General features: G+C 41.0%; 1 protein-coding gene across 1 annotated transcript in view; it reads left to right on the forward strand.

Annotated features, from left to right (window-relative positions):
* The first annotated feature begins 17954 nt into the window (after window positions 1-17954).
* The window catches only part of LOC128381237 (zinc finger MIZ domain-containing protein 1-like), an 85069-nt gene continuing 79480 nt past the window's right edge, over window positions 17955-23543 (forward strand). The window contains exon 1 of the mRNA XM_053341191.1: window positions 17955-18053. The gene's annotated coding sequence lies outside the window, so the exon portion shown is untranslated. The remainder of the gene's footprint in view (window positions 18054-23543) is intronic.

The following is a 23543-nucleotide window of genomic DNA, read 5'->3' on the forward strand; positions in this document are numbered from 1 at the left end:
GTTAGTCAAACTCCCCAAAGCTTCTTTTTTTAAAATTTAGCTCCTGTCAGTTAAAATCAAAAAGTTTCTCACTTTCTCCAAAGCTTGGAGTAAAGGAGGAGGAGGGTTTGGTGGTGGTGGTGGTGGTGGTGGGTGGGTGGGTGGGGGACTGCTTCACGGGTGAAAGCCCTTGCTCATGAATATTTAATGGTTGCATTTTAACCAGAGTCATAAAATCCAAGAGGATGTGGCTGGAAAGAGAGCAGTGAGGAGTGTGCAAAGTAGGCTACATTGTTTCTTTATAGTCTGAACTGGATGTCTGAAAGTCATGTAACTCCTTTTTCTGACTGCACACTGAATCAAATATGTGGATTGTGTCGGGCTAATTTAAAGCTCTGGCTACGTTTAGCGACGTGTTGCAGCCTGTTTTTGCAGGGTAAGCTGCTTGTTCGACAGCAGGATGAGGAAATCTTGGACCTTAAGGGGCTAAATTGAAAATGTTTCATTTTGACACTTCCTCAGTGCACTCAGGAAAATGGATTTGATACACTTAATCCATTTGGCCAATTGACCAGATTCAGAGGCAACATCTATTCAATGCACATCAATTTCAGCTTAATGGAGTTTGAGCCAAAAAGATGAGGATATCTGTGGATATTTAATATGCAACCTCTCCTTCTTCCTCTTCTTCTAGTCTTGTCATGCATTTTTAAAATTCTGTTCAGCCCTCCACTGAGCCAGACTTACAGCAGACAGACACTGAGCTGATTGTTAAGTTTGATAAAGCTCTGTATTTTTGCGTGGCAAGGTTACTTTCGTGTATGTAAGCTTTGCTTCACCGAAGTAATCATTTGTCATCCAATATTGAATCAAGTTAAATGGACTCATAAATTGCAATCGCTTAACTCAGCCCAACTATTACGTTTAATATTGCTTTGTGGAAAAGGTCAGCCGGCAGTGGATCAGGTTCCAGCAACACAGATAATTCAGCTGCCTTTTTATGAGTCTTTTTAAGCTCCAGGAAAAATCAGCCACCATGCAACTGACTGTACTTAATAGCGGCAGCACAGGATATGTGGCGGCTACTGTTTATGTTTTCTATCCTTAGATATCCTTAATGCAGTGTTTAAAGTGTGTGGTTGGCAGGTTGCAGATAAACCACAGTGGATGCCCTTAAGGGAAACACAATAAAAGGCTTTTCCCACTGAAAGGTCCAAAGTGCAGTTGTCCACTCTGCATGGCAACAATGGAGCAGTTGTGCAAACGGAGCCATCAGTTGTGCTGGCAAGCCTGGCAAACCAGCTTATCAGGAGGCAGGGTGCACTGAGCAGTGGGTGGGGTGATGGTGGTGGCGGGGCTGAGAGGAGGTTAGAGTGCACATGTCTGTGACTTTGTGTGGTGTTCAGTGGTACACAACCTCACAGTTCATTTGGGTACTGGGAGCTTTGCTGTAGCTGCAGAGACACAGCTGGTTAGGGTTCTAGCGATGGCCCCTTTGTGTTCACGTTGTATTTACAGCTCAGATTGTGAATGTTTTTTTATATGCAGCTAACCAAGTACATTGAAAGGAATACTTAACCAAGAATAATTCTGTTGTAAAGTATCAAGTAATCATTGTCAATTAGAACTGTGCAATATAGAAACTAAAATAAGAATATTTTTTACTGAACTGAAGTGCAGGTTGACAAATTCTCATGTTACTACAATATGATTCCCCTAAATGCTCATAAGTAGGAAGTTAATATTTCTCGTAAACATGAATGATTTCTGCTTTCTTTATCTTCTGTGACAGTAAACTGAATATCTTTGGGTTGTGTATTGTTGATCAGGATAAACATTTAACACATTTAAGGACATTTTATAGCATTCTCTGACATTTTACACACCAAACAACAAATCGATTAAGGGCTGCAACGATTATATTAATTGTTGATGAAACGATGAATCATTGGGCCTATAAAATGACAATTCCTCATAGTCAAGCGTGATGTCTTGACTAATGGTTCAAAACCCAACTGTCACGTATGGCAATGGAAAGATTGATTGTGTAGGTATATATTCATGGGGAACAGTTCTTCTCTTCAAAGAATCCCCTATAAACATACACAGGACACTAAATCTCAGTATCTAAATCTAAACAATACCAAAACATAGCACATAAGGTGGAAGAAGGTGGAGGGAACCCAGAAGTACATTATAATAGTATATAATACCTTTATAAATATAATTGGGCATTCATCGGCTAATCAGCTGGTAGCAAAACAGCTGTGAATGAACGGCTGACAGTGAAGCATGGATGAAGGAGCTGATGACCAGCAGCCTATGCATGCTTGACCTCAGTATTTTGTCCAAACTAACGCTATGCTCCACTGAATTATTGTCCAATCTGCTAGCTTGAAATGTGGCTCTGAAAAGCACGTAGGCTATTCTCCAAGTGAATAAAGATACTGCAAACTTTTAGAGCCACCTTTCAAGCCTACAGGCAGTGAGTAAGTATCCCTGTACTCAGCTCAACTGGAATAGTACTGGTGCTAAACTGCTCTAAGAGGACAGGACCAGTGGATAAAGGGTGGCGAGGACTGTCACTGTCAATATTTACATTACTTTGCCTATCACAGTAATACATTAACAACTGCCTACCTTTTTTGTGTAAAAACTGCATATGCAGTACCAGATGAATCCTCACCTGTCTCTCACACAGGAGCGATTTTAAGCACCGCAGTTTGTTGGTGGCAGATTTTTTTTTTTTCTTCCTCAGAGTTGTTTGAGGTGTTGGAGGGGAGGAATGCGTTGTGTGCTCAGAGAGTTTACTCACTTGCAAGATAGTCTGTAGTGCTTTCACTGCATTTCCTTTGGGACACAACAGTTGGCAAAAAAAAAAGAAGTCTCAAGGTGCCTGTGTTAGGCTTCAGATGTGACTCTGGGTTGGTAAATATTTAGAGAGCAAACATTTTGATACCAGCAGGGATTATAGTAGAGGGAAACATGTTTTTCTAAGAATGTAAATGTCAGCATATTGCAAGGCATAATGCTACAAGTTTTTTTTATTATTTTTAATTCCAGTCTCCAAAAAGCAGTAGTTTATCAAGTTAAATCCCACTGAAGAAATCTGATTGTTTTTCCAAGTCCAGGTTATTTTCATGTCACTCACCTCTCTCTTTGTTGGAAAACCATCCAATTAATCAGCAGGGATTGTTACCGCCCACAAACAACCAACATATTTGTTCTGCTGCTTCACCTTGTTGGCTTTGTAGAGGGAAGGTGCCAAAGGTGGATGTTAAACATGTCAAGTGCTATCTGCCTCATTTACTTGGCCACTGAATATTCATGGGCCTTGATACCAGTGTCAGCCTTCAGCCAGCCGTGCAGAGAACCAGCAGCAGCCTCTACAGTCGTCAAATAAAGCTTGATCCTCCGACATGCAACTTCTTCCATCCTCACATCTTCCTCTTTCATGTCAGATTTTGGTTTGTTTTCTAATAAGGTAGTGATTTCACCCAAAGCTGACAATCGTTTCCTGTTTCAATTTGCGTGGCATGCGAGGGGAGCTGCGCTGTTCCTCGTTTTGAGGCGCGTCAGTGAAGGCACCCCACGAAGAGGAAAAGGACAGAGAGGGGAGATCTGGTGTAACCCCGTGTTCTGCAGTCATGCCCATTTACTCCCCCTGACACCTCCGGGGACGTGCTCTGACCTCTACAGGGATCTCGCTCTCTCTTTACTCTCACTCATGCGTTTCCTCTCTGCTCCGAGGAAACCGCACCAAATTCCTTGTGCATTACAAGAGCTTTTCGGGAGGCCCCCGTCGCCGCTCGGCCTGGTCTAGACTGGCGTGACTGTTGTTTGGCAGCTTCTGCTAGCTGCGGTGTGGGGTCAGACTCACTTAGCATGGCAGCGGAGATTGCAGTGGTTGTCTCATTAAATATACGTTTCCTGTGTTAACATAAAAAGCTGCTGCTCTTTGTTGTTCCTTGCCTCAGATGAAAGGCACCCTCTGCAGACTGTACTCACTCCTTCAGAGCCTGACAGTCAACATAACCGCCGTAGATTAAAAATTTGCAGCATGTTGCAATGAGATTTGGGCACGAGTGGAAGAATAATTCAGGGCTTTTAGTTAAGGAAAAGTAGGAACATCACTGTGTCGCACTCCATTATGGGTTGCCTCTTGGTGGCATCGCTAAAAGCTGCAAACTTGTCACCAACTCATCATCAACTGATAAAGCTGATAGGGCCACAAATGTGTCAGAACATTGAGTAGGCGTTACGTTAATTCAGTATAAAAAATATTGATTGGAAAAGCTTTAAGTTAGGGTTAGGGTTCAAATTTTCATCTATATTAGTGGTATCAGTAAGTCAAGTGTTTCTCATTTTATTGGTTTTCTTTTTGGTTTTTTTTGTTGATAACAAAATAGATTTTAGTTCAAATTCTCTGTAGCTATCCACTGGAGTAGTTTTTCTGATGAAATTAAGCAGTAACTAAAAGCTCAGAGCACGTTACACTAGATGAGGACTTTTGACTGTCCCTATTGGCGGCTTATTACTTTTCTATTACACATTAAAAATAATTTAATAGCATAAATAAAGCCATTATACAGAGTTAAAGCTAATTTGTGAACTATATATGAAGGGCATCTTATATGAAATTGGTGTGTAGCATTTCAATGTTGTGGCTGATAATGGTTTTGCTAATTTAAACATACTTAACCTGTAACAATGCATCTTTTTATAATCAGATTATATGTTTTTTATATAAAATAGAAACTGTAGCTTTCAGATAAAAGTAATTGACAGTAAGTCCCTCTACAATATAATGGAGAAAAAGCAGAATACGATAGAAATACTCATGTAAAGTACAAGTACTCTTACATTCACTAGACTAAATGCACTTAGTTACTTTCCACCACTGGATTTGGAAGAGGAGGAGGAGTGAGAGAACCTGAGTGCAGGCTCTAAGTCCTGATGCGTGAGTGTTTGGCTGCAGCAGAGGAAATTTCATCTCCTGTCATCTCCCCGTTGATTAGTATTGATTGGTCGGTCTGAATTGGCCTCTTCAATGGAAGTTGCATCAAATAATCCCTCATTCTAGTTCCCCAAATCCATTGTTAGGGCTGGAGAACGATTGCATTTTTCGAGCTCAGCAGCAGCAGCAGCAAGCTGAAACATTTCCTGTGGGGGTATAAGAAACAAAAAAAGAAGGGTTTTCTAGCCTTAGTGTTTTACCTCTTAATGAGACTGGGGGAAAGTTGACCTACCGAGTAATTGTGACAAACATAGCCGGGGGGGGAGTTGAGTGTTGCCCTGCCCCCTTTTCACTGTGGCGGTTAAAAAAAAACAAAAAAAACTAGCTCATCGCACCTGTGGTTTGTATAGACATGAATCTTTTTCCCAGACAAAACGAGGAATTCACTGCAGCTTGGAAAGGTCCCCCCTGCGGTGCACGGATGACACGGTCTGCTGTGCTGCTGCTGCTGCTGCTGCTGCTGCTGCTGCCGCCGCTGGTTGGCTTTCGGCGGGGGCAGCTTGAGTGTAATAATGAAATGGAAAAAGTTCCAGCGCAGTGAACACTTGCACGCAGAACGTAATTGGAGATTGCCACCGAAGAACTCCGCACGATATGCTTTCAATTCCGCTCCTCAGAGAGACAGACCACAAAGTTTGATTATGTTTGCTGTTAACCAAATGCCGGCTGTAGTCGAGCAAAATGGGTATCCTATTCAGACAAGGCTGCGAGGTGAGAAGGTGGAGGCTCAGGCTTAGTGCACATTTGTATTTTTTTTTATCTGTTTTACAATAAAAGTAGCATTGACATTATTATATATCATATGAGCTGTTTTCAAAACACAAGGACACATGCAGAAGCCAGCACAAACAGACTCTGACATCCCATTCTTAATTTATGAGACCTGAGTGTTGCCGTGTAAATGATTGGCAGGATACAGATTGCTTTGGATCCCCACAAGTTTGTAGCATTGTTAATCATTTTGAGAGCAGGTGTTTGAGTCTCATGCTAGTTCCTTTAATTCAAAATAAAGGCTTCAGATTGTGGTTCTTTAGCCACTTCAAGTCTGATTTGACACCGGAGGATCGGAGTGTTTTTCAATGGAAAGCAGATGAATGATTGATAAGAGAAGCAAAGCTGCTTCAAGTCCTGCTCAGAGGACATTAATAATGAAGGGCACTTTGAGTACTTCAGTGGCATATGGAAGACAAGAGATTTCATCACCTCCTGAATTTAACACTAACATATTTTCTTTAACTTTTTGATTTATTATTGTTTTTACCTCTTCTTTTTTTTGTATTTTAAGTAATCATTTTATTTTATTTTTCTCAAACTACAGACACAGAAACCAGATCTAACTCCAGAAGAAATATCATAGTGTCCCACATGTTTAGAATTCATTGTTAAATCAGGTTTCATTTTTTTTTTATACCCACTAGTTTCAGATTTATTTACGTCCGCACCAACAGGCTCATTTCCCTCCACAAGGTTGTACTCAAGTTGGTGCTCAACGTTTGAATGTTCACTTTTGAGTCATGAGTGCCAGAGGTGCCAAAACACATAAAAGATGTTGGAAAAAGGAGGGGAAAAGGAAGACGAGGAGATATTTTTTGGCAGTGTTCTTTCTCTGTGAAGCTGCCTCTCCTGTCTGCGGTGTAGATCCTGCTGCTCTGTGTGTGTCTGTCAGGCTCCATGTCATCCTGCCATTGTTCAGGCCAGAAATCAGCTCAGACTCCCATTGTTCTACACTCAGATCTGCAGCTACATACTGCTCTGCCCAAGAACCTCTGTACTTTGTCATATTTATGTGTCGTTCTGCTACTACTATCTCTTTGTGGTCTGTAAGTTAAATCAAATTCCTCATACTTGCCTTCATTAGTTAACACTTTCATCTTATTTGAGCTTGAAGAGCCACTGTTGTTACAGAAAAAAAAGAGAAAAAAAGGCCTAAGCCACAGTTTGGAGGCACAAGCATCTCCTCTCCCACTGGAAACTCTAGCCGGATCTTGACAGTAAAGGAAGACATGTCTCAAAGTGGATCAAAGTAATTCCTCCCTTCCCCCTGTCTAAACGGAGCAACATGTTGACATGGTCCCAGTCACAAGCTCAGTCGTTTGTGGAAGAGAGTGGCGGAGGATTCCTCCGGCTCATGGTAAAGCATTCTGGCTGAAAAGACGTCCTGACATTTGTTTTCCAAACAGTATTTGTCTGGCTTCGTGTTAAGGGACAGTTAGGAGCTGTGGTTGTTCATTGGCTTTTCTGTTGTGTAGGGGCGTTGATGCAGGCTGACTTCTCTTATGTTTGCCTTTCATGTGGTTTTACCTTTTGAGGTATCTAACTTCAACACTTTCACTTTGCCGCTCCGTCTCTTCAGGCCGCCCAGGCTGCGTGTCCCATTCAATGGCAGCGCAGCACGGTTCCTCGACAGGCTACAGCAAGTAACCTTTAGTTGAGAGGGAAAAATTGCTTTTCTCAGTAAGACATTCACTCTTATGCCACGTACTCTTCTTGGCCCTGGCAATATTCCCTCTAACACTGTAGTCATAAAGTGCTCTCACATTGGACAAAATAAATGATTATGTCTGTATTAAACCCTGCAGAGTGGTGCTTGATGCCATGAGAAAAGTCTATCACTATTTGTGGAATGCCCACTGGTCTGATATACCCTATTGGTGTGTATGCCGGCCAATGAATCTGTATGGAAATGCCAAAGATGTCATAATGTTTGAGGTCATTTAGAAACAGCATCTCAGTGACAGAAACAAATTACACATAACAAGTTAATATTCTTTCACTGTACTGTATTGTACATATTCTGGTCACAGAGTATTACAACAGTGGTATCAGCTTCAAAAGTCCATTATTGGTTGGACTCAATAGAAGACTAATATACACTGTATCCTATTAGCGTGTATGTCGACACAGCTCATCGTGAGTGTTTTGGCTCTTTACAATCTCCTAATTCAAGATAACTGCTAAGGAAATGTTTGAATGTGAGCTGCATTTGATTGAATTCTTAATTTGTCCTTGATTGATAATGAGTGCGTAAGAACATATGGCTCTGGTGTCTGTAATGGCCTGCCGGGTTCTGAAGTTTTTGCTCCAATAAGCCGCCAGCCATTTCTCAGCCAGCGTTGCCTTCGCTGTGACACATGAAGAGACCGCAGATGAGAATCACCTGTCTGTGTTGAGCCCTGGGAAGCAGAGCCCATCTTCTCTCAAGGCAGGTTGTCACCGCAGCTATTAAGACTAATAGCGGCAGCCTGTGATAAGCACAGTTAGCTGAATTCATGACCCGAGTGGTCGGAGCGGCGAGATCATTTCCACTTGTGTGTTTTTCTGCTGATGCATTTAATTTTTATCCTGTCCAGTAGTGTGACACAAGAGGTAAACCAGTGAGTGCCAGAAAGAGAGGAAAATAGAAAGAGAGTGATGGAACTGTGGGTGAAATATTGATTGGTACAATCCAGGCTGAAAGCACTGCAGCAACAGAGGTACATGTTAGCTCTCATATGACAAATAGAGTCATCTCTGTAGTGTTAATTGTATAAGACTCTTTTTTTTTGTCACTCATCCCCATTTTAGACTGATGTTCTTATTAAAGGTAAATTAAATCTACAACATTCCTTTTTCCATGAATTGCAAAGGAAGAAACAGCCATGTTGAGTTGTAAAAGTGGGTCACTTTACCCCAATTACGCAATTACATATTTTTCCACTTACCTCTAGAGAGGTATCTGGCCTTGCAGAGTTTTTGTTTTATTTGCCCAGGTCTCTGCGATTTCTCCTGCCAACTGAATACACTGAAGATGAATGGAATTTGAAATGTGATGTTCAAAGCAATGAAAAATTTTGACTGCTTAACAGCAAAGCATATTTCTAGAAACAATGTCTCAGTATGAGTCACAGATCTTACTGCAGACTTGGACAACTGGAGACAAATATTTCAGAGAGCTGAGGAGCCTCAAGAACTAAACCCGTTTGCACATTTCTTTGTATTTCTTCTGCATATAAAGAACTGTGAAGATTAGGCAAATTATTAACACATTAATAAAAATGATGGCTTTGTTCAAGAAGCAATGTTTACAGACAATGATGTATGAGTAGATGTTGCAAAGATGACTAGGGAATAGACTTCAGGAATAGACAGGGCACCAGTCTACACATACACAATTTGTGGAGCATTTTATGGATATACCTCTGCTTTTATTTATCAAAGTATTCATCTCGTTCCTTCCTACGCACCTTACTATGTTGGAAAAATCGTTTTTCCTGTGATTTGGTTGAACAGACCCTTAAAGGCAACATGATTGACTATATTCTGTGTTTATAAGATAAGGCACCCCTTCACCTTTTCCCTCTCCCACCATACCTCCCTGTTAAACCCAGCCAGATAATTGTAGAGCATCAGATGTGTGCTCCCCTTCCCTGCCCCCCCTTGCTGCCACCACATGGCCGGTATTAGCCGATTTCCTGGAGATCACTGGAGGATGCCGTCGGAGCACTTGTGTTCCTCTTTCTCCCTCATTCGCTCTGCGTAGAGTGGCCCGCTTAATGCATTGTAATGGTTGACCATTATTTACGCAGGGGATAAACAAAGAGAAGCGAGGAATTGATGGAGTAATCCACTCTCGTAGTCATTAGGCATTGAGATGGAGGAGCTGGTGGGAGCAGCCTCCTCCTTATGCCTCTCGAGTCGAGCAGCTAATGGAAATGGGACTCATTAAGACACCTTATACTCCGACGCACCCAAGATCATGAGCAATTGCTAATTGATTGTCGTTAGCGTTCTTGCAATGAGACGCTCTGCCTGTTTTCTCATTTGTTATGAACGGCTTTGTTTTCTTCCCCCCGTCTCCTTCACTTCATTATTGATGTTATTGTTTTTCTTTCTCTTTCTCTTTTGCCTTTTGCCTTCAGAGTTCTCAGCAACTGAGTCATCTTAACACATGCTATACCTGTTTAGCTGCAACCATCACAGCCTTGAGGAACCCTATTTGGACAGTTCTGTATGAAATCTATAGTGTTTCCTATAATTAGATTTTTTTCAAATCAATATTTTAGGCCCATTAATGGCTGCATGTGCATGAAACACACATGCCAAAGGCTAGCGTAAAAGAGCAGATGTAGAAAATGTGCTCAGCCAGCATGGTCATGGTTGAATAGCAGAGAGAGGCAGGTTTCCCTGTGATGCTTCGCTTATTGGCTCTGGAAATTCCTTCCTCTTTCCTCTGGAACCAGCACATTGTGTTCATCTCAGCCTTTAATCATTTTTTCCCTCCCAATAGTAATGTGCTCTCTTTCCCCTCCCTGGATTCCTCTGTGTATATGCCTCCCCCCCACCACCACCTCCCTCTCTCTTCTCTCTCATTGCTTTTTCGTTTTCCTTATTACAAGAAGAAGGAAGAAAAGATAAGGGAGGGCGATGAAGAAAGGGGCTGAAAATGCAAATACAGGTCCGTAACTCTTTCTTGTGACAGATCAGGCCTCATTACACCCACCTCTCTTTTGCAATTGGCTCAGGACGATCTCTCTGTCTTGCTTGTCTCCATTACATTAAGAAGCCTTTCACCTCTTGACAACCCTCCTGTGCTCCTGGTCCAGTGAAACACCAAGAACAAACAGCCAGGTGACCAAAGAGAGATCTCTGGCTGCAGGGCACAGGATTTGTTTTGCAGACGAAGCGGGACAGAGTATAAGGGAGGTAGGGGGCATCATTTATATGTCTGTGGTCAGACGGTGCAGCCTTTCTTTGCTTCAGCGCTCTGCCAGCAGCATACACCTCTATCTCTATCTTCCTCGTGGGAGTTGCTACCACCTTCTCGCTCTGATAGGAGAAGACTGGAAACAAAGGAAGGAAAATACAAGCACCCTCTTGGGCTGCTCTTGCTTTTGAAACAAGATATACTGTAGAGAAGGGAGGAGGAGGAGAAATAATATTGAAGCCATCAATAATGAGACTCACAAGCATCAGATCACTGCTTTAACCCATAAAGGTATTTAAAGTGAAAATCTGGTTTCATACGACCAGTTTTCCTATATAAAAGTAGTAATAATGAGCTAGCGGAGAGCTATTTACCCTCTTAAATAAGTCTTTATTGAATGGAATTATGCCATATCCTGAGAACAAAATACCAGGGGGAGTACATGACACAATAAACTCTGAGAGCTATTCTGACTGACTGGTTGGCTAGCATGTTAGCCGTTAGCTCATCAGCTAAGCCTCTAGCACCACATATTCCATGACAATGTGTGGATAACTGTCCACAGGTGTGAGTGTAAAATTACCCAAACTGTCTGTTGTAAACATCCATCACAATTTACAGGCTAACTTCATGGTGCTGACTTTGACCTACTGTACTTGCCGTAGTTCTCTGCAGACACTCACAGTTTTTCTGTGAAATGACAGATTATCAGGTTTTACCTGCAAATAAGGTGGTTTACATCAGGGTTGCAACTAACAATTATTTTTATTATCAATTAATCCATGGATTATTTTCTGGATTAATCAATTAGTTGTTTGGTCCATAAATGCCAGAAATGATTTAAAAAAATCTAAATTACAGTTTCCAAAAGCCCAAGGTGACATTATTTTGTCCCAAATAACAATCCATAACCTAATGATATTCAGATTACTGTCATAGAAGATTAACTGAACTAGTAGTTGCCAATCAATTTAAAAGTTGCCAATTAATCGATTAATTGACTAATCATGCAGCTCTAGTTTACATAATCTGGCTAAACTGTTGGATAGTTGACAACCTCGCTGGTTCATTTCTTGCACTGTTGGACTAACAATGTCTTAGATCTCAGTAATTACTTTGACGCAATGAAAAACAATATTGACGATAACCAACTACAAGACTAACTACAAAATTAAGACCCAAGTCATAATAAACCTAGTCATGAGTTTCTTTTTCAGTATCACTTCAATCAAATAATTTCACTTGTTTTAAAGGTGCAGTGCAGAAAATGTAGTGCCACCTAGCGGAACAGACTTGGCAGAAATGGAAATTAGTATTGTTAAGGATTTTTATGATTAGTGTATAATTCCGATGAGAAACATTTGGAAGGATAGGGGGAAGGGGAGGAGTAGTCAGTTGGTTGCAACCTGCAACCTCACCTCTAGATGCCCCTAAATCCTACAGACAGATCCTTTAAGTAACCCAAAATATAAACAATTGGTGCTGGAGGGCAAAGTGTTTGATAACACATTGGGAAGTTATGCACTGCAGGAAGTAAATTACCTGCATTTGCATAAATAAGACATGTAATTGGTAGTTGCTGTGATGCTGATCTGGTGGCACACAACATGTATACGGCTGCACTGGAGTGTGCGTTGTATAGATTGTGTGTGTGTGTGTGTGTGTTTGCATGTGTGTGCATGTGGGGCTCGACATAATTACAGCAGCGGTGGTTAACTAGGCGCCGGCATTTGTGGTAATCAGTAGACAGTGAAGATAGGGGAGCTAAGTGGGCTGGTGTCTCATGCTCTCTGAATGTATCACGTTAAAAATCATCATCTCTAAACCTGTAATCATCACTACAGCACTCATTCACTGCAGTGATACACTTTGTGTTCATAGCTTTATCCGACAACAACATGTGACTCCATCTAATGTAATCACTCCATACTGATACCCTCAGAGACCAGTGGCATGTGTGTTTGGAAAACAGTCCCTCTTCTGTTAACCTGGATTTGGGTGTCAGTCAGTGCAGTGCATACAATATATTCAGCTGTTATAACCCTAACTGTTTCTGTCAAGGATAATATTTGGAACATTTGATAAATATTTGATTCACGTTGCATGATTTGTTTGGTAATCAGTTGAATGAGCGTAAAGAATGTGGCTTAGCCAATCGGAAACATCACAAAACACAGATTAATATGTTTATTTATTCAATTTGTTGTAACACACGTCTTTTTGCTTTGCTGATGCCTCTCAAAAGCATTGTTTTTCACCAATGCTAGCCATATATCCATTAAATATTCAGGCCATAGATACACCGCTGAGCATCCAGTTCATGTCTGCTGCATGAACAGAATAAAAACTTAAGCCATGGAATGATGCGTCAATTGAAAAATATGATATACTATTGAACATTTATCAAGGAAAAATACAAAACTTTTCTACTTACAGCTTCTCAGATAGGCAACCCTAACCCTTTGCAAATTTAATAGACAAAAATAAGCAAATCTTTGATAATGAAAGTAAGTAATTGTTGCAAAGGTCTATACATAACATGTCATTTAAAGGACAGACACGTTTTTGACCTTCAGTCTTAATTTCCACTAAAATAACCCAATTAATCCGATACATGACGGTTGCAGAAGTCAGAGTATTCCCCTCATTAATTTTTCTATAATCATGTTATTAGTGTGCAAATAAATACTGCAACTATGAGGCAAGATAGTTACCAGCATGTCTCCTCACTGTGCTGTTTTCATCTTGAAAACCTGTTTGTCTCCTAAAAAAAATCATTAAAAACCAACTAGATTCCTTCATTTGCTCTTCCAGCGTTCCTGCTGTGACTTCAAGGGTCTTTGTTGGATGTCTTTTGAAAAGCAGAGATTTGTATCTCGGTTGATCTTGTGTGTCTCGAGCATATCAACAACAGGAAGCAGCCTGAAAGAGGTGCCGCGCGATATATCCGTGCAAAGGTAACACCAAGTGGAAAAGGAGCACAGCTGAGGGAGGTGAATGGGAGGTCGGAAGTTTCAGAGCTGCTGTTTATTGGGAAAATGGCAGTGTGATTAAAATTGTGTTTTGTCTGCTCTTAAAACTTTTAATCAGTACATATTTGTCAAAAGGCATGTGGCAAAAAAAAAGAAAAAAATAATATTAGAATTTTTTGAGGAAATATTATTAAATAAATACACAACTATTAATGATTTAACTGAGCAAACAACATGTTTACTTAGTAATACTAATGCAAAGTAGCTCTGCATATTTATGTTTCTGAGCTATTTTATCACTGTAGCTCATTGTTTCCCTTTTTCATTGAGGCCAAAAAGCCTCTTTAATCCCTTTCCGGTTCTATTTGTTCACATGCTTCATGTCCATGTGTATTCAAAACCTACTGTATTTACCAGTTAAAATGCAAATGTGGCCCAGTGGGAATAATAGCCCCTGAGAGCTGGCTGAGTGGACAGACAGCCTGTGGCTCTCGAGAGCTTTTCCCACAGCGATGAGAGTAGAGCCAGGTGAGAGTTTCTCCCCAGGTGTCCCTCACCTGCCATTGCCTGGGCTTAGCGGACGGCGTCCAGCTCCATCTGACTCACCAGTGGTTTTGCACAGGATGACTGTTCTTTATTCAGCCAGTAAGAACCCAATGCTGACTGGGGAGGGATGAGCCTGTCCTGCAGCGACAGTGGAGATTTTGACTCCATGAGGACCCAATTCAACCTGGGAGGGCCTCTCTGAAGGATAATAACAATGATAAACGCACCTCTGTGGCCGGCTTAAAAGAGGCAGGGAGAAATGTTTTATTGTGCTGGCCTGCCTTGACATAATTTACTCCCGGCTTCTGTTTTTTTGCAGTATCAGGAGGTTTAAAATCTTACCTTGTGAAAGGTTTTTTTTTCCTGTGAGAAGCCTGGTGTCATCTTTTAAACATTCTGATGAGTTTGCTTTATGCAACATCAAACCCTTTCTGCATGTGCTTTGAATTGGCTCAGGATGTAGCGACTATCTGCCAAAAGCAAAAAAGCGTTATATGTGTTATAGTGTGTGTGTGTGTGTGCATGTGTGTCTTTGCAACTTGCATCAATGATTATTGCAGATGTGTGTGTATGTGTATGTGTGTGTGTGTGTGTGTGTGTGTGTGTGTGTGTGTGTGTGTGTGTGTGTGTGTGTGTGTGTGTGTCTGAATTTGTACTAAAATAATTGATCAGACGATGATTTACAGAAAATTTTTACACCAAAAATTAATCATGCCAGGCATTTATCAAGCACAAATTACCAGCTGATTTCAGTTTATTAAATGATTTGCTGCTTTTTATGTTTTATATCATTGTAATTAAGTTGTAATTATTGTAATTATTATCATTAAGTTTGGACTGTTGATTAGACAAAACAAGCTGTTTGGAGATGTCAGCAATTGGCCTTTTTCAGATTTTTTTTAATGGACATATGAAAATGATAATTAGTTTTAGGCCTAATTTGAGTAAAGTTAGTTTACCTACTTATGGAAAAAAAAGAATGACTTGCTGTCAACTCTAAATCCTCAAAGTGCATTTTTCAGGTGGTAATTCAGATAAAAACTCCTTTAATTAGATAACAAGCTTCTGTGTTTCAGATTTGCACTTTGCCAGCAGTTTATCAATTACTGCTTGTGGTTTCATACTGCCAGTCAGTCTTTGTCTGGGCGCCCGAGCCTCCTCCTTGCTGCGCTGCAGAGCCGTGTTATTGTACTTAAACAAATCAATTCTGTTGCAGTTGAGCTTTTTTTCCTCCATCCCCTGTCATTATGAACTGTTTGCAGTGCAGAGCACATTGATTTTTCACAGCCCTGGAAAAGCTGTTGATGAATAGCACAGAGGTATCTGGGGAGAATCTGGCTTTAAAAAGGAGGCACCCAGCACCAGCCCCTCCTTCTCCTCCTCTCTCCAGACCCATTGAGCCCCCAGCGCTCCTCCACTTTCTCTTTTCAGAGAGCGGCACTTCCAACAGGGGAGAAATGCTGCCTGAAAAATCCTCCAATGATAAAAAAAGAGGATTAAAAAAAAGTGTAAGGCACCAGGGACCGCCTTCTCCTGCTGAATGTGAAAATACAACTTGTGGTTAGACAGTTTTTATATTTGGAGCTTTAGCCTTGTCCTGTCAACCAAATCATGAGTTGAGCTGAAGGCAGAGATGGTCTGGTTGGGGACAAAAATTGCAAGCATGTTGTGTCACTAAGAAGACGCCTGATGAAAGTGATACTCCTAACAGGATACAACTATAGGCTTTAAGGTAAAGAGGAAAAAGGGCAGGAGAGGTGGGGGAAAACAGCTATTTATGACATACTTACACACACTTCACACACACATATTCAGCAAACCCAAATACCCCCAAGACATTTTTATTCTTTCTTTTCTTCTACCATCCCAATTCTTTATTTCAACATTTAAGGACTGAAAAAAAGCTTGCTGGTGCCCTCCAACTTTTTCTTTGACGTCATGAAAATTAATGCTGTGCTCATGCTCAAGCAGAGAGTTTGAGGAAAGAGAGACTAAAAAATTGAGTGCGGCACAGGCATAAAGAAGAGGACCAATAGTTTGTTTATACTCCTTCACCTCAATTTTAATACTAACCCCTCATTCAGAGAGCACTGGCTTTGATTTAAGTAACCCTATCAAGAAGACCTGAATGATATCCTAAATTTTTCCCAACGGCCAAATTTGACTTTTTTTCTTTACATTTTAAGTTTTGTGGAGCTGCAAAGAAAGTTATAACGATCTCAGTTTCTTCACACTCAGTTCAGACACTTGAGTACTGAAGTAGTTGCATTGTGGAAAAGATGACACATGATAGAATCCAGCCTATGCTTATTATGCTAGTAATTATAACCTCTCACAATGATTCATTCATTGAGGAAAATTAAGTTCCTGTACTTATTTGCTCAGGTGAGCATAGATAAAACAGGACTGCAAAATAAATCATTTCTGTTTAGTTTATAATTGGTTACATTTTAGTGCTCTGCTTTGGTTTATTGTATTAAGTCAGCACTTAAATGGATTATAAGTGTTGCTCTCACACATACAAATGTTATCACCTGCATTTCAGGAACTTACTTGCTTATTTTCAAGGGTCTGAATGTCACTGGGCATACGTGCATGCTAAGCTATAGTAAGGGCCTCTCTTAATAGGCTTATCTGTCAATCGAGAGTGAATTGTGAGCTCCCGTGTATGTGCCATGGCAGCGAACTTACTCATGTGGTGGATGTTTATGATACCATACTGATCATGTGAAGTATTGGCTGCTTTTTTGACTCGCCCTTCATGGGCACGAGAGCGTGAAGGAGCTTATCTGTGCAGGGAAGAAGAAGGGAAAGAGTGTATCAAACGGAGCAGGGGCACCTTAACATTACTGTAGGTCCTGGAAACTCATCAATAAAAGACAGTCAACAGTAAGTCAAGACAAGCTAGCTAGGTTATCAGCCAGGTAGGCCTGTGTGCACAGCGACAACACAAGAATATCAGTCTTCTCAGTTAAAAGCATATCACAAGCAAAGAACTAGTGTAAAATATTTCCTTACCAAGCGCTTTCTTCTGGTCTTCTTCACCGCAAACTCGATTGTGTCTTGAAAATCTACGGCCCGAAGAATGTCATGCTTGTTGGACATTATGGGGAGGGGTTTTTTTTTTTTTAAGTATATATTTTTGGGGCTTTTTGCCTTTTAATGTAAAGGTTAGTAGAGAGAGAGAGAGAGACAGGAAATGGGAGGCAGAGAGGAGGGCAATGGCAGCTTCAGCGCGGGATTCAAACCAGGGTCACCTGCAGTGAGGACTGTAGCCTCAACACATGGGGCGGGTGCTCTACCCATTGAGCTAAACACTGCCATAAGGTTGCTAACTTTTAACAAACTACTGTATATTTGTATTGGGCAATTTCCTTCTCTTCAAGAGTGTGAGCCGATGTGTTCACCTTGTGCGCAAACTCCAGAAATTGAATCACATCAGATCCATGTGATATTTTTGTTGTCCTTTCAGTGTCTAGCCTTTACTCTTCTACATCATGTTTACTGTGGGTTTTTTTTTTTTTTAATTTAAGCTCATGTCTCGTGAGGCCCCTGGTGGCTCGGGGCCCAGTACTTAAGCCTGGGTAAGCCTGTGCATTAAGGCGCCATTGGCGTTAAATGGAAGGCACTCAAAGCCCAGGGGAGAAGCAAAATCATTGAGTGGGCTTGATTTTCATGGGGAAAAAATACAAATGTTAGAATTCAGTGTTTGGAAATTGGTGATTGATGTATTTTTCCCCTCTCTGATTTCTCTCAAGGGCAGAAGACGTGAGGCGCTGGAGTGTTTCTCCTCTTGGTCTGTGAATGGGTGGGGGGGTCTTTCGTGGAGAAGAATCAAGGATTAAAGTCAACGCAGGTGAGTCCTTTATGTCTGTAATGGTGGGACCTACAGAGACCAGCAGGTGTCTGGGGAAAATTTTTGTTTAATATTATGCAAATTTGAAATGTGCTGCCTGAAATGTATCGCTGTAGAAGAATCAACGTTAGTTATTGTTGTTGTTGCTAGTTAGAACCCAGGGTGTTAGCAGCAGGCTTGAGGTGTTTGGAAATTAATTAACTGCTTCATTCTGATACATTTTAGATAATCACATTCATAATTGTCCTCTAGCCTTCACTCTTTTTTTAATAAAGCTGTGATGCTACATTTAGCTGCTGTGAATGTAGCTTACCGCTGTGTATGCTAACGGAATATATATACGGCATCAAATTCTGTAGCCAAATCAATTAATTTGAATCAAATCACTGCAATCAATGGGTTCACTCTGGGTTCACATGTGAATATATGCCTGTCTTGACAATGTGACCTTTAAAGGAACAGAACCAAAAATGTAAAAAATGGAGGAAGCTACCTCTATTAGCTGTGTTGTGTATTTAACAGAGAGTGATAAGGCTGGTGGCTTGTTAGTGTGTTAACCAGAGTTCTAGTTTGCGTATTAGCCCTGCAAGCAGTAGAAAAACATACAGACAGAAGGCATGCAAATTAAATTTTTGCACAATAATTATCCCTGAGACTCACCAGGTTTCTTAAGGACCTTCTTAATTTCACCTGGGAAGAATGACTTCTGGAAAAGACATTATGTCACAGCTGAAACCAAACAAAGTGGGTTACTTGAAACAGATATTAGCCTCCCCTGTCACCTCAGTGATTTACAGACTACAACTTTGTTTGCTCTGACATGCTCTGCCCTCACTGTGCTGTTACTGAGTGTCTTTGGTAAACATATGATGGCAGCAGTTTGTGTGTGGCCAACGCCGGCTCACCTCGCACAGCATGTTGATTTTATCAGGATTTCCTGGGGGGCACTGAGTAACAAAGTGCTGAGATGTTGCATCTGTTTATGTCTTTTGCCGACATCAAAGTCCATGTGCAGTCCACACACATATAAAGAAGGTCACGACTATGCTCATCCTCATCACCAGCAAGCCACCGGTTCATCCTCTGTGTTTGCGTAATATGTAGCTCAGTGTACGTTCCACTAAAAGGGAGAATTATGTCGTGGAAAGGGAATGTAATTGGTTCGTCCACTGTATTATACAATACAGCTATGGCTTCATGGATTAGGAATTGGGACATCCAACATGCACACACGCACACACACACACATAAACACACACACGCTAGATAAGAATTAATCTTGATTATAGCAGTGTGAATGCTGAGAAATACGGTGCCCTGACAAACATCTGCCCGCCACACAGCTGAGTGGGATAACCCAAAGTGATTATTGTGGAAATGTCAGGCGAGGTAGACAGAGGGAGAGCAAGTGAAACAAGGGTTGAGTACTTTGTCGGTTCTTTCCCTCTCTCTCTCTCAATGACCGATTTTTCCTCTGTCGATGCAAGGTTGCCTTCGAGGAGGGGGAAGCTTCCTGGTTTTGATGAAAAGGCTGCAGTCAAAGGAAATAGCAACAGTAAAGATAGAGAAGTTTGATCTGAGAGATTGGGGGTGAGGGGGGTGGTTCAACAAAACTCGAGAGGATCAGCAGGCAGATATACAGAATAAAGAGACAGAGGGATATAGAGAATAGCTGGTTCACCATAAAGATCAGTCCACCTTAAGTGAGCATGGCCAGGTTAGGCTAACCCATTGTTGCTAACTTCGGGGCTAACCCTCTTAATTTTTACAGCATTTGGGGAAACAACTTTTACTTTGTCTTGCGAAGCTGCAGCATTTAACTGACACACTGTAGTCTGTACCGTACATTTACATTTACATTTACATCAGATTGACAACTTCTGCTATCATTTTCTTCTGCTCCCCTTGCATTCACTGTCACTTTTCTGCCACCTGCACTCACTCACTTGTTTTCGGTAGTAAGAGAAACGAGTTTTGTTTTGGCCTGGCAAGATGCTTTGTTGGCCTGGTCGCCCGCCAGACCTGTACAGTTGTAGAGGAAACAGTGGGCTACAACCAATAATTATTTTTCTTGATTGATTTATTTCTTAGTTTTTTGACAATTTATTGGACTAATAAATATAAGAAAATACTAAAAATTGCCTGTTTTTTCTGACCAACAGCCGAAAATCCAAAGATTTACAATGATGATACATGACTTAAATAATTGATTGCTAAAATCGTTGGCAAGGTTTTTCTCTTACTTAGTTTCATGTTTCAGCACTAAGCATGGCTGAAGGTTGCCAGGTTGGTCTTTGTCTCTGTGGCACCAGTTTAAGCCTTAATGAATAATTGCTTTCCTCTGTGAAATGTGAGGGGTGCAGACATTCTGTTAACCTTGCTAAAGGAAAAGGGGGGAGGAAAAAAAAAATCCCCTTCCTGTCAGTGGTCTCTCTTTCTCTCTGTTCTTGTGAGATCTGGAACTGATAAGTGTGAGGCCTCCTGTAACTGAACAGGAAGGATAGAGGGCCTGGCCTCAGAGCCCCTGGCTCTACACACATGTCCACCTCCCCTTCACAGGCAAACAAAGACAGCAGCGCCCGCCACTTAACTTCAGGTTTCAAAACATTCAAGCCTATTAGAAGGATTATTTTGAGGTTTTGTAGAGAACCTCTCTCTCTGTTGAGTATAATAACAGAGAGGCATTTTGATAAAACAGATGAGGGCCAAATGAATGCTTTGCAGCAGTTTCACACCCAGGCACAATCACAGCTCCCTTGTTCTACTGACCGGTGTTGAGTCAAGTGTAAGTACTTAATTATACAAGCACATGGTAGAGCAGTGAGAGTTTATCATACCACCCTAACACTCAGAGGTCTGAATGACAAACTGTTAAACTGATAAGCATGATAGCTGTGTAGTGTCAGTACATACTGTATAAACAGTTGCTTTAAAGGAAATCAGAAAACAAAATGTAACATAGAATATACTTTAACCCTGCTCTCGAAATGTGACATTTGTTGATATTAGACAGAGGTTGAAAAATCTGTTTTACAGGCTGATTTGAGTCAGGCTGTGTTCATTTCATACCAAAAAGTTTGTAGATTAATGAGCTCTGACTGCAAACATTTTTTATGTACAATTTCAACAGGAATGTAAATTTTTTAAATATTTATTGTATGAAAACAGAAATTATACAAAGGTTATCTGTAAAGTTAGGGTTATCAACAACAGAGTTCCCAAAGATAGTGAGATATGAAAGGGACTAAAAAGGAAAAATAATCCCTGTAATCGTTGTAATAGCAATTGTGTAGGGCTCAAGCACCAAGTTTAGTTAAAAAAAGAAGAATTGATTGCTAAAATACTATTTAAAGGGTTCATCTTTGTATTTTGCCATGAAAATCGCTTAAGCCAGATGTTATATGTGATCTAGGTGCTTTTACGTTTAGTTGTGTGATTTCTGCTTCATTCCTGCTGTGTTATAGTTTTTCCTATCATACATCTTTTTTATGTGCTATTACGAGTTAACAAATCGGAAACTGAAAGTATGTATTTCTGGACCATTTTGTTCCCTGCTGGTACATTTTATTCCTGCAGATAACCAGTCAAACATGCATGATGTGACATGACGAGATATTTGCAGTGCAGCTACCATGAAAGTTTTTTTTTTTTTTTTTTTTTAGTTATCTAAACCATCAGTACCAACAGTAAGCTGTCTCCAGCATGGTACAAACTATTTTGATCCCCCTACAATCTAAGAGAAAGGTGCACTGTGTCTACACAAACAAAAAGCTTCAGTAATTTAAGTGCAGTGCAGCCACATGCTGTAGAAAATGACAGACACGCTGCAGAATAAGCCCTCCAAAAATTCTCACTCCACTTATTACCCGCAGCTGGATGTAACATGATCAAATTAATTATGTGAGGGCGTCCAAAAATATTCTGGGAAAGGCATGAACTCACTTAACTGCATGATAATTACAGAACTACAACAGAACACTAAATAACGAGCACTTCATGATAAAAATGCTGTGGAATGAATTGAGAACGTGAAGATAACATCTTAACAAACTGAAGAAAAAAAAAACCCCATCTGAACAAGCATTCAAGGATTTTGCCCTTGAAGCTTGTGTCATCGTGATGCAGAGTAGCTATTGACTCAAAGGCTCATCACCAACATGTAGCAGATGATGAAAAAGTGATTGTTCTGTACAATACCGGGTGAGTAACTGGGCATGACATGACACTTGAGTCAGTTCGCTTTTTCTTAACATAACATACATAACTCCATCTACCATCTTATCTTTTGGTGTTTTCCTCGGTTCTCTCACATGGAATTTCTATCTGATCCCAACTTGTTTTCTTCACAATACCTTTGTAGAAAGACAACTTTGGGGAATCTCAGGCATATCTTTTTGAAGGCTAAGACTGTGGTGGAGATGTTTTCCGGGTGGTGCCCTTCCCATGAGAAAGCACAAGATAACGAGCCAGGGTGACAGCTGAATTATTAGGCCATTAGTCACAGGAGAGAGAAAGAGGTGGATGAACATGGCATCCATCTAGAAAGCGCCTCTTTTTTTTTTGTAGATAGCCTCCCTTAACTGCCGCCCAGAAATCTTGTAAGTCTCCCCCCACTGATGTAAGAGCTGGAGGGCCCGGGTCAGGGAGCAGAGCTGGAGCTATCACGGTGCTCTCTGTTGCTGCTGATGACCCGGCCGCCTGTCCTAGGAACAGAGCAGCATAACACAGAGGCAGAACTCAGTGTACTGGACTAAAAATAGATGTGGCATCATCCCCACTTTCCCATAGACACATACAAATGTAGACACACACGCTCATGTTTGCACCCCAAACCAGTGCAAGCGCATGCCTTCAGAGGTGATCGCAATCGCCTGTGATAGTCAGTGACATGCCAGAACACGTTTGATTGACAGGGTGACTGCGGCGCTACAAAGTGCGTGTGTATTCAGTACAGATGTTGTACACAGTCTTCTCTGATGGTCTGAGTTGACGTATAGCAGGAGGAAGCCATTAAGCAACACTTGGCTCCGAGATGAACTTTGCCACTATTCTGTGACCCTGTTGAATCTTCGAGCCCTCTTTACATCTCATGTGTCTTTGTATAAGCTATCTGCTTGGCTCTGGTTCAGCAAAGACCTCACTGCAAAAAGAAACCAACAGTATTGAACTAATAGCACTCGGTCCCTTTGATGCAAAATTAAGCTGGTGTCCTTTTGACATGCCATCCACGGATAACTTGTCAATTTCTTACTCGTGATGAATAGCCTGTATAAGTTACACTTCACAAGCCAACAAATGAATTAATAGCTTGAACGTAATATGTTTTAAGAACACTTGAGATGTCGTTGGCTTATAAATACTTTAGCTCAGTGCTGGTTCTTGAAATATGACCACTAGAGGTGTGAAAATGTCTCAATACTAAGCCCCATTGCGATGTGGATGTGGACAATCCTGCATCAGTTCACAAATGTCAAAAATGGATTTTCTAGA

This window comes from Scomber japonicus, chromosome 20 (assembly GCF_027409825.1).
Source record: "Scomber japonicus isolate fScoJap1 chromosome 20, fScoJap1.pri, whole genome shotgun sequence".
Lineage (NCBI taxonomy): Eukaryota > Metazoa > Chordata > Actinopteri > Scombriformes > Scombridae > Scomber > Scomber japonicus.